We start from the raw sequence: 12,445 nt of genomic DNA on the forward strand, positions 1-12,445 counted from the left end.
TCATGCTTTGCTGAGATCCACATCTTCTTTTAACACTTTATTTTAAAGTGTGTGTGTCGGTGTGTGTGTTGGCGTCAGACCTCTCGTGCTGGAGTTGCAGGTGGTTGTGAGCCATCTAATCCTCTACAAGTGCAGTGTGTGCTCTCAGTTGAACCATCTCTCCAGGCCAATTCACATGTTTTTATTCTTTTGTTTTGTTTGGTTTTGAGACAGGCTTTCTCTCGTAGCCTTGGCTATCCTGCATTAACTTTCTAGACCAGGCTGGTCTCGAACTCAGAGCTCTGCCTGCCTCTGCCTCCCCGAGTGCTGGGATTACAGGCGTGGACCACTGCGCCTGGCTATATCCCTTTATTCTTGATTTAGTTTGCACATGGAAAAACAAAGCTCTCCACCCTCATCCTTCCAATTTCAGAAGCACCAGGTGAAAACATTACTTAAGAAATGACTTTTGATAAATAAATTAGTTAACTAATTAAAATAATAAATTATTTTTATGAATAGAAATTACTTTTGGAAACATACAAGTACTTAAAATAGACAACTGCTCTCAGAGGGGAATTCTATGGAATGGAATGTTCCATCATCTGTCTTATGAGACAGAACAGCTAGAGTCCTACACCCTTTCCTACACAGGAAAATTTAAAGGTTTACCTTTTGCATTTCAAACACAGTGTCTCACCAACAATTCTCTAGTTATTTCTAAAACATACACTCCTCAAGAGGAAGAACCGTTCTTACCTTATTCAGCATCATATCTCAACTGCTTACATGACTTTCCTGGCACACATTGGAACTCAAGAAATGTGCTGAATGAATTTCATAACCATGACAGTCATACTGTTTAAGAAGATAAGCTTGCTGGCTTTCTTATAAACTAAAGGATCTATCAATTGTGTAAAACTAACAGCCCTAATCTCTGAGCTAACAACCTGTAATTCCAAAAGCTTTCCCCTCAACTTCTATACCTATTAATAAAGAAAGCTGACTACCAATTATCCTTAAATGAAAAGAACCAGTTGTGGATTAATACAGTATAATCATATTTATCCTGAACAGACAGACACACCCACGAGCAGCAACAACAGAAGACACGTCTGTGAGCTTGGCCTGGTGGCAGAGACCTGTAACGTGAGGCACTCAGCAGACTGGGGCAGAAGAAATGTCAGTTAAAGGCCTGGCTTGCCTATAGAGTTCAAGGTCAGCATGGACAACTTAGTGAGACCGACCCTGTCTCAAGATAAAAACAAGGCTAGGGATGTCGGCGACCACCTCCCTTAGCATACACAGGCCAAACAAGACGAGACAAAACCTTCCTGTGTGCCCAGGCCCAGAAAACCCCTGAAGTGTAGTGTGAGACTCTCTAACAACAATGGCTTGGCTATGGCGGGAAAAGGCACTTAGGATGAGAAAAGACTTTACTCTTCTGAGAATCATGCAACGATGTAGCATGTCTTTCACTTGCGCAATCTTTACCAAGCGATAAACTGTCAATGTTGGGACAATGACATTTCAGGGACCAAAGGTGCTTGACACCAAACCTAACCACCTGGGTTGGATCCACAGGTCCTACAGGAAGGAAGGAGGAGAACAATCCCACAAGTTGTCCTCTGACCTCATCTACATATGCATGTTCACGTATGCACGCAACACATGGTTCAAATACCTACGGTAACGCGCACCAGGCCTCCAAGAGACAAAGGTGAAAAAATTAATCAAAACAGCATCTTTTACTTTATAAACTAGTGCTGGAGAGATAGTTCAGAGGCTAAGCGCGCTGTCTGCTCTTGCACAGGACCTGGGCTGGGGTCGCAGCAAACACTTGCTCCCAACAGTCTGTAACTGAAGTTCTAGAAGATCTGACACTCTCTTCCTATCTCGACAGGCTCCTGTACACATGTGGGACACACACACACTCAGGAGCACACACATCTACTCATAAAAAACAATTTTCTAAACTAATCTTAAAATTTTAACACAAGCGTTATGGGCTTACTTATTTTTTAAAAATTAAGATCCACACTTATCACCCTGCATAAAACTAAGGTCCAAGTGGATCAAAGACCTCAACATAAAACCAGACCCATTAAATCGGTTAGAAGAAAAAGTGGGGAAAACCCTAGAACTCATTGGTACAGGAGACAACTTCCTGAACAGAACACCAACAGCACAGGCTCTAAGAGCAACAATCAATAAATGGGACCTCATGAAACTGAAAAGCTTCTGTAAAGCAAAGGACACCATCATCAAAACAAAACGACTGCCTACAGATTGGGAAAGAATCTTCACCAACCCCTTATCTGACAGAGGGCTAATATCCAGTATATATAAAGAACTAAAGAAGATGAAAAGCAGCAAACCAAGTAATCCAACTAAAAAATGGGGAACAGAGATAAACAGAGAACTCTCTGTAGAGGAATACTGAATGGCAGAGAAACACTTAAAGAAATGCTCAACGTCATTAGCCATTAGGGAAATGAAAATCAAAACGTCCCTGAGATTTCACCTTACACCTATAAGAATGGACAAGATGAAAAACTCAATTGATAACACATGCTGGAGAGGTTCTGGAGAAAGGGGAACTCTCCTCCACTGCTGGTGAGAATGTAAACTTGTACAACCACTCTGGAAATCAATCTGGCATGCAGGCAAGATGCTGTGTAAATAATAAATATATCTTAAATAAATATGATCCCTCTGTTAGGAGACTCTCATTCTAACTTTATCAAATCTCTTCTGCATACAGAGCAGAGCTGAACTAAAACTATCACAAAATTTCAAGAAAATCCCAGTACAGAAGCAGGTGGATCTCTTGAGTTTAAGGCCAGCCTGTCTACATAGCAAGTCCCAGGTCATCCAGGTAGCTATACAGTAAGAATGAAGAGCTTAAGATAGCCTGAATATAACTCCATTTTGAAATAAAGATCTTGACTGGGAACTAAATTCAGGTACCAGGAAATATCACAAAATGTACACCTGGCAGAAAACAAAGTTAACTCTCCTAGCAACAGCCTCCAGGAAATATAACAGAATAAATGCTTCATAGAAAATAGAGACAAACTCCCTGGCAATAATCAATGGGAATTGGTTGAGAATCAGGTGGGAAAATTCTCCCCAATGTTTCAGATATGGTTTAGAAAAATAGCCATTGTGATTATATGCCTTAGCCATTGTGATTATGTACCTCAGAAAAGGTCACCCTGCCCTGCTAAACTTTACCCAATTCTGTAACGCCAAGGCTTGTGCCCCCCTGCTTGCTGCCATGGAAACCCCCTGCTCACAGACTTTCCCTTTAAAAATTCTGTTCACTCAGAACTCGAGGTCCCACTTCTCTACTGCTGTGCCAGTGAGACTTGGGTCCCGAGTTCGATCGCTCTTGTAATAAAGCTCTCTTGCAATTGCATCGAGTCATCTCCTGGTGGTCTCTGAGGGTCCCGTGAACCTGGCATAACAAGAACAACTCAAAATGAAAATAATATTTTTTTCAAAGTAAATTTCTAGGTCATGTTTGTAATCAACAGAATCAAGAGGAAAAACATGAAGAAATAATCACAGAGACCACACTGGGGAAACACGCTGCAAAGAGACTCACAGGAAGCTGGAGTTTCAACAAGCCATGGAAAAACACAAGTGGAGATGAAGGCGAGAACACACCTGGGAGGTACAGACAGATCCAACTGAATTTGAAATGGTCAACTTTACATTCATTATGTTATTTTGTGTAGCATTTAAATTACTCAGGATTTCAATTTTTTAAAAGATTTTATTTGGGACAGGATCTCACTGTGTAGCCCCAGGTGATCTAGAACTTACTATGTAGACCAAGCTGGACTTGAACTCATAGAAATCTGCCTGCCTCAGCCTTCTTGGTTCTTGGATTAAAGGTGTGCACCATCATGCCCTGCTCTAAGAATATTGATTATTGATTTTTATGTGTGTGACTGTCTTGCCTGCAGGTATGTCTGTGTACCACTTGTGTGGAGAAGCCAGAGGAGGTCATCAGAGTCTGTAGAACTGCAGACAACTACATAATTGTTAGCAGCCATTTGAAAGCTGGGAACTAAGATCTTGGGAAGAACACAAGCTCTTAACCACTGAGCTCTCTAGATTAAACTGTGTAATTGTCTTCTTTCCCAATCCTTACCAAAGCACTTTTTTACAGCCTGTCTTTCAATAGATCATACTACTTAGGAATAATCCTTGTGACATTCTGATTATTGCTAACAGTTTATCCTGAATAAAACTCAATGTCATGGGGCTAGAGGATGGCTCAATGGTTAAGAACACTGGCTGAGCTGGGAGCAGTGGCACATGCCTCTAAGCACTTGTGGAGATAGATGCAGGTGGATGTCTGTGAGTTCAAGGCCAGCCTGGTCTACAAAGTAAGTCCAAAGTTACACAGAGAAACCCTGTCTCGAAAAACAAACTAAACAAACAAACAAAAAAGAACACTGGCTGTTCTTCCAGAGGACCTGGGTTCAATTCCCAGCACCCACGTGGCAGCTCACAACTGTCTGTTACTCCTGTCCAAACGGATTTAACACCCTCATTTGGACATATATGCAGACAAACACCAATGTACATAAAATAAAAAATAAATTAATTTAAAAAATCTCATTGTCACTTCAAATGAATTCTTTAAAAATAAACACACACTTGAGTCAGCAAGATGGGTCAGTGGGTAAAGGCCTTGCCCTTAAAAGTAGGCCACCTAAGTTAGATCCCTTGAGCTTATGTAGAGACAGAAGGAGTGAGATTGTCTTCTGGCCTCAACAAGTGAGTTACATATATATATATACACGCACACACATGCATACATACACTTCAAGCACAATAATAAATAAAAACTCAAAAGATAAGTGTATACTTGAGCTTTGATAACAAGTGTACTTTTTAAAATGGTGGAAAAGGGGAGAGCATACACAAAATTAAACAGATTGTGGTATAAGGTCATTGGTTTTTGTTTGTTTGTTTTTGTTATTGTTGTTTTGGTTTTTTAAGACAGGGTTTCTCTGTGTACCTCTGGCTGTCTTGGACTCACTTTGTAGACCAGGCTGGCCTGGAACTCACAGGTATCCACCTGCCTCTGCCTCAGGAGTGCTAGGATTAAAGGCTTCTACCATCACATCCTGCTAGATATAAGGTCATTTTTTTTTCCATTTTTTTCTTTCTTTTATTATTATTATTAGTTACATTTTATTAACTCTGTATCCCAGCTGTATCCCGCTCCCTCATTCCCTCCCAAACCCTTCCTCCCTCCCTCGTCTCCTCCCTGCCCCTTTCCAAGTCCACTGATGGGGGGGACCTCCTCCCCTTTCATCTGATCCTGTTTTATCAGGTATCTTCAGGACTGGCTGCAAAATCCTCCTCTGTGGCCTAGCAGGACTGCTCCTCCCTTAGGGGGTGGGGAAGTCAAAGAGCCTGCCATTGAATTCCATCAGAGATAGTCCCTGTTCTTCTTACTATGGGAAACCAATTGATTACTAAGCTATCACGGGTCACATCCAAGCAGAGGTTCTAGGTTTTATCCACTCATGCTCTTTGGTTGAGTTTCCATCTCAGAAAAGACCCTGTGCCCAGATATGTTTGGTCCTTGTGGAGCTCCTATCCTTTCCACATCAAACTCCCCTTCTTTCATATGATTCCCTGCACTCTGCCGAAGGTTTGGTTATGAGTCTTAGTATCTGCTTTGATACACTGCTAGGTAGAGTCTTTCAGGGGCCCTCTGTGGTAGGCTCCTGTCCTGTTACTTGTTTTCTGTATAAGGTCATTTTTAAAAAGCAAAGAAGACTCTTCATCTATTGCTGGCAGAAATATAAGTACAGATACTATGGAAATCAATATCAAAGAATCTACAAGTAAGGTTGGAAACGATAGCATAGTTGATAGAGTGTTTGCCTAAGCCCCAGTGGGTTCAGTCCCCAGAACTGATTAACTGAGCATAGCAGCACATATCTATAATCCCAGCATTCAGCAGGTAGATACAGGAGGATCAGAAGTTCAAGGTCACCCTTAGCGCCAGTTAAAATACAACTCAGAGCTACCACAGGAATAGAGGTAAATACCTGTAACCCAAACCTTCAGAAGTAAAGGGTAGAAAGAAAAATTACTCCAAATTCGATGACAGTCTGGCCTACACAGTGAGTTCCAGACCAGCTAGGGCTATGTAAAGACTTAGCACCACTCCTAGGTATAAACCTGAATGAATCTAGGCCAGCGTACACCTGAGATACCTCTACATTATAGACTCAACTGGTAAAGAAAACATATTAAATATAATTGTCTTATTAATTATATATAACTGTACATATAATAATTTTATTCTGTCATAAAGACTGAAATTGTGTCAATCATAGGAAAATGAAAGAAACTAGAGATCACTATGTCAAACAAAATAAGCCAGACTCAGAGACAAATATTGCATGCTTTCCTTCATATGTGCAATCTAGACTTTAAAATAGGAAAGCATAAGTGGAACATCTGGGGGGAGGGAAACCAGCAGGAGGAGAAAGGGACAACAAAGGGTACTAAGGGGTGAGTACAGGCAAATCACATGACATGAATGTATGAAACTGTTCTACCCATCATGCTTCTCCTTTCCCAAGGAGAAACAAAGCCTTTAACAGTCTACTAGACTGGGGCTGGAAAGACAGCTCAGCAGGTAAAGCAGCTGCTATGTGAGCATGATGCTGGAGTTCAGAGCCTCAGTGCCACATAAAAGCTAGGCATGGTGGTCGTGTGGACATCTTTCTGGATTAAATATCCCAACACTAATGAGAGGCTCTTCAAAGGCCTTAGTCTACCACTGACATCTCTCTTCTACTCTCCGTGGTGTGGGAGTGCTTGCTCCAGAAAGATTCCCATAACATCTCTGGGGACCGCAGCAAGATCTCGTCATTATAACCCTACTTGGTTGTGAAAGACTGCCACTCCCTGGTCTCAGCCCTCTGAAGGTCTCTGGAACTCTGAAGCATGTGTCTTTAACAGGCGAAGGAGACTGTGAGACCCAGGGCCTGAACTGAGTGAGGATGGTCTAGGAAGACGTCCGGACCAGGTAAGAATTGCTGGGGAAACAGGAAGATGGAACTTGTGTGGGATCAATCATTTTTGGGAGATTGCATCCAGAGCCTGGATGGGATACTGAGGTAGCACAGGTCTCCAAGGAAAAGCCTTGAAGGGAGACTGAGGCACTGGTACTCGTCTCTAGAGAAGTAGAGTAGGAATTTAAAATGGGAACATATAACTTCTGGATGAGTATGGTGAATGCATGTTCAAAATGCTTGCAATGGTCTCATGGCCCTGGGGCCCAACCTGTGGTTCCTGAGGTCTTTACGCCTGAATTGGCCCTGGGCTCCTGTAATAGAAAGTAACTAAGCAAAGTACGATCTCTTAAGTCACTGCGAGGTGGTCAGCCAGGCAGGCACCTGCTTCGGGAGAAAGTGGTCTCCTCCACCTCACTGGGTGAGATGCATGTCAGACCCCAAGTCTGTTAGGGAACTCTCCTGGCCATCAGGTCTGCACTGCTCTGGTGTGAGATCTGTGCAGTCCCTCCCACACAGACACCAAGGAAGAGCCCCTATTAGCTTCCCCAGCAGGAGGTCCAGATGCTGCCTCCCTACTGGCTCCAACTGCCAGTACCACATAGTGCCAGAGAATCAGGACCACCTGATCCCATCCTCCAATGGTACCTGACCCAGCACTGAGGGAAATGCCAGGCCTTCCCTTCATCCAAGAGGATGGCAGCTATGATACCACAACACATACTTGCCTGAAGAGGAAGGGAAAGCCCTCTGTGACTGCAGACGACTGTAAGAGATTTTCTCCTCACAACCAGACTTAAAAGACAAGATGCTTCCCAATTCAGATATGGAACCTTTCACAGATGGGAGCTGAAGCCTGCAACAGGGGGACAGTTCCTTACATCAAGAGCCTCAATGCAGCAATACAGGGACAAAGGGACTAGATACCTCAGATGATGAAGAAATTAAAGTGAAACCAAACCCCCTAGTTCCAAGCTGTGTGACCCCGGCTATGGCAGAGCTGCTCAGCCACTCACACAAAGATCAAGGTCAAGTGAGTTGAGAAGACCAACTGGCAGACCAGACAGGCAAACGGCTGCCCTCTGTGAAGACATAGACCGGAAGTCCCCTCCATTGCCCTCCAGAAGGTATGTTTATACTCAGGCGCTCCAGAGCTCCCTCAGATAAGCCAGGAAAAACAAACAAACAAACAAACAAACCGGCTGGGCACAGTGGCGCATGCCTGCAATCCCAGCACTCTGCAGGGCAGGGGTAGGCAGATCTCTGTGAGTTCATAGCCAGCAAAGTGAGTCCAGGATAGCCAAGGCTACACAAAGAAATCCTGTCTTAAAAAGAAAAAAAAAAAAAAAAAGAGGAAAAAACCTGATACCTATTAAAAATCAGGACTGGCCAACTACCTCAGTCAGAATCATAATTCCGGAGGTGACCGCTCCCAGCCTAGTCCAGCAAGTGCATGAAGCAAAGCCATCTAGAGACACTGCCACACAATGGTTGCGAAGATATTTGTTGGTCCCGAGGCTGCCAAATATCAGTACCCAACAACCTAGCCAAGCACATACACTGTGCTTGGACAGTCTCAGGGAGGGACCCAAGGTTCCCACACCGACACAAGCCGAAGGGTCCTACCCATCAGAACATCTGGAAGTGGACGTTACTGACACTCAAGCCAGCAGAGAGACCTGTATTGCTGGTTATTGCGTGCACAGTTCAGTGTGGGTAGACGTTCTTCCTTCTGCACAGAAGATCAGCGTGAACCTTGCACACTCGGTACCACCTCAATCATCAGGCCCGGTTGTGAAAACGAATAGAACCTTTAAGACAGCACTGGCCGAGCACTGCCAAGAACAGACCTCCCTTGGCCAGAAATTCCTCCACTTGTACTGTTTAGGGTGCACTGCAGACCCCGTAAATGCAGTCATTCTCCTTTCGAGATCATGTTTGCTGCCTACCTCCACTGCTCCCAAAGGACTCAGAGGACCTCAGAGAGTGTGGACACACCCTCCTCCAGTGGATCCTGAGAGTCTTGGCTGACACTACAAAAAAAAAAAAAAAAAAAAAAAAAAAAAAAAAAGCCCAATCCTCACCACCCCCTCTGCTCTTAGAGCTTCAGGTGCCATGCCAGAATGCACCACACCCACAGCAAGGTGGCTATGGACCCCAGCCAGGAGTCACCCATGAGAGCTTCAGCCTCAGAGCAGCCTCAGAAACTAACCACCTCAAAATGACCTTCAGATGGGACCATCAGCTCAGCTCCTACTCTGCCTCCTGACACCCTCCCCAGTTCTGTGGATGCGCGTCAGAGCCAGTGTCCCTGTCACATAAATTAGTCTGGAGAGCAACCTTCTTCCAGGTCAACAGCAACTCCTGGACACCCATCAATACAACTAACGGCCCCAAAGAGGGGCCCTGTCTTATCTCCCTCGGGTGATGCTACTAGGGAACAGGCCAGTCACCAATCATCCCTCCAAGTTCATCCTGCTGTGATGGAACTCCCCATGCCCAAGCTAGTGACAGCCAATGGAGGAGGGGCCAGAGGGCAAACAAACACTGATTGTGGGGGAACCTCATAGTCTTAGCTTAAATATGGTCATGGGTGGGCGTTCCCACATAAGGGGCCTGGAAGGAACCCCACGGTGGAATTAGGAGTTAAGGCTGTAATGGGCCTTAAAGGAAAACCCTGGGGGGAGTAATATGGAGACTGGCCACAGAGAAGCCTTTCATGTGAGAAAGCAGGTCTCAAAATGCTGGTCTTTAGTAAATGCCAGCCACGCGCCCCTTACCTAGGTCAGGACCGCCTGGGCATGTTTACACGCAAGCCAGGTTTCGTCTACTGCAGTGGGAACGAATAACCAACACCAAGAGCATGTCTAACTGGGCCACCTGTTCAGGTCACACGAAAAGCCCAACAGATAAAAACTAAAGAGGGCTGCATCACGCTAGTGAAAAGGGCAGTAGCCTGCCCCAAGGGTGTTCACACCTGCTACTCAGGAGACAGCTGCAAACGGGTGATCTTGGGCCCCAACTTAGACCTGCTCCCGGCATGTGCTCCAGCAATACTCACACCCCTTAGAGTCGAGGAAAAAAAAAAAAAACCAAAAAAACTCCTGTACTTTTACCAGTCGTGCTAAAAATGGCTCTGACAGGGTCCATGAACAATGATGCCACTGCAATAGACATCCAACACACTCAACACAGCTAGCTCTTCCCCACAGATCAAGAAAAACTTCTTTACTGTTCAGGCAAACAGTCACTCTTCAGATAACACAGATTCACTGGCAGCAACAGTCCTTCAAACCCAGAGGATTAGGCCTGATTATGCTGAAAAGTGCCACACCCACTCCAGCGTCTGGTGTAGCATGTCAATAGATAGCGCTACTCAGACTAAGAGATATGTCCTTCGGGATTATGCTCTCTGGAGGTCCCTGGCAGACCCCCCGCCTGGCAAAGAGACATGTTCTGAGATTTCTATGCTTTTTCGGTTGCAGTTGTGGGGCTGGATTAATGAGTTTTTTGATCTTTATGACTCCTAAAACAGCACAACTAACTCTATAAAGAAATTTATCATTAGTAAATTATTAAAGGCTTTAATAAGAATAAAATCTAAAAAGAATAAATTTAAGAAAAGTAATAAATTAGATTCAGTATCAAAAGGCATTATAGGAATAGTAAAAGAAATAATGGGCTCCTTCTTAAGAAAAAATAACATGAGAAGTACAGCTGGCACGAGTTTACCCCTCCCTTCAGCGTCTTGTTCCTAGGGAAGATCATAAATCTCTAGCAGGACATAAGGGAGGATGGTTGACAAAGGTGTGTTTAGACTTTGGCAGGTATTCGACTTGGCTCGGAGGACTATTACAGCTCCTGACTTTCCTCTTCACTAGTCAGTGATAATGAAACCATAGTTTGAGGTTTTTGTTTCTTGTTTGCATTGATCAGAAAGTTTCTGGGCAAAGATTTCTTGTGGGCACTGCCCTATGTTAAAACATAAACTTTGTATCCTTGGTAAAAGTCTGAATGTCCTGGAAAGCATGCCAATTTTAAGGTGCTTCCTTGTGAGATCACTGTAAAAATACTAGCTTGACTTCAGTAAAGTGCAGCAGATTCCAAAAGCCTCACTGGTCTGTCTGTCAATTCACCAAATCCCTGTCTTCCTGTCCAAAGCCTTGTTGTCCCTCGGATGCCGGGAGCCCGACTGGGCCGCTCCGTAGCAGAAAAGGGAGGCAAATCCTTCAATACTGGTTTTATGTAATCAGTCTGGAATGGTACAAAAAAAATGCCAGGAAGTTGTTAGAAAAGATTAAAGGTAGAGGTACAAATGAGAGCCAATGGAGTACAGTACAGGTGATATGCCAGGAGTACAAACCCATTTCTTCAAGACAGATGCAGGAGGTGTTATGACAGGGAAAGGGGGGACTGGAGTACAATAAAGTAAAAACAGTTATTAGATGCTGCTTTATTGATTTATTTAGTGGCTTACTTAAAGCTTGTACTGCTGATTTGCCAAGCAGGACTTCACGCGCTTTCTGGAACAGAATGACCTAGAGAAATAGCTGGATCAATCGGCTGTTGCCCTTAACAACCTGCCGACTGCCACATATGCTTCTGTAAAACCTTGTTTGACTGCCCCACCTTGGGGTTTTACAGTATAAACTGAGAATACAAACTGGACCCAGGACCAAGGCCTTTCAGGAACTAGCCTGACTTTGGTCCCTGGTGACTTCTCCTCTTTTCTGCGGGTTTTTGAGCCCTTCCTTGTTTCAGAAAGATCCCAACAGTGGTATATGCTGGCAATCCCAACAGCGAAAGGCTGGGGGAGGGGGTTGGCCTGCCAGCCAGTCTAAAACAGCTTATAAATTCCAGCTTCAATGAGAGAAAACGGACTCAAGATACACAGTGGAAAACAATAAAGGAAAACACCCAAGGCCACCTCTATCCTCCTTTGGCCTGATACACATGCAAACCACAGCAGAGATGAGGGTGTGGCTCAGAAGCAGGGGACTTGCCTAGCATGCCTAAGGCCTTCTGTTCAAATCCCCAGCACCATAAATAAATAAACGAACAGTGAGGCAGGGTAGATATGATCAAGACACGTATACATTTAAGAAATTGCTGAAGAATGGCTTTAAGATGTTAAATAAATGTAAATTTCAAACCCCAACATTTATGATAATCACTGCTGCTCCAGTATTAGCAAGTGATCAGGAAAATGTTTTTTCCTTTGCCTATGGTTTTTACGAAGTTAGGAAGAGCTACCATCTGTAGACTTACAAGAGTGATGTTAAAGCAGTAAGCACTGGTCGGTGGTGGCACGTGCCTTTAATCCCAGCACTCAGGCAGAGGCAGGCAGATACCTGGATTTGAGGCTAACCTGGTCTACAAAATGAGTTACTGAACAGCCAGGCTATACA

Source organism: Meriones unguiculatus, chromosome 15 (assembly GCF_030254825.1).
Source record: "Meriones unguiculatus strain TT.TT164.6M chromosome 15, Bangor_MerUng_6.1, whole genome shotgun sequence".
NCBI lineage: Eukaryota > Metazoa > Chordata > Mammalia > Rodentia > Muridae > Meriones > Meriones unguiculatus.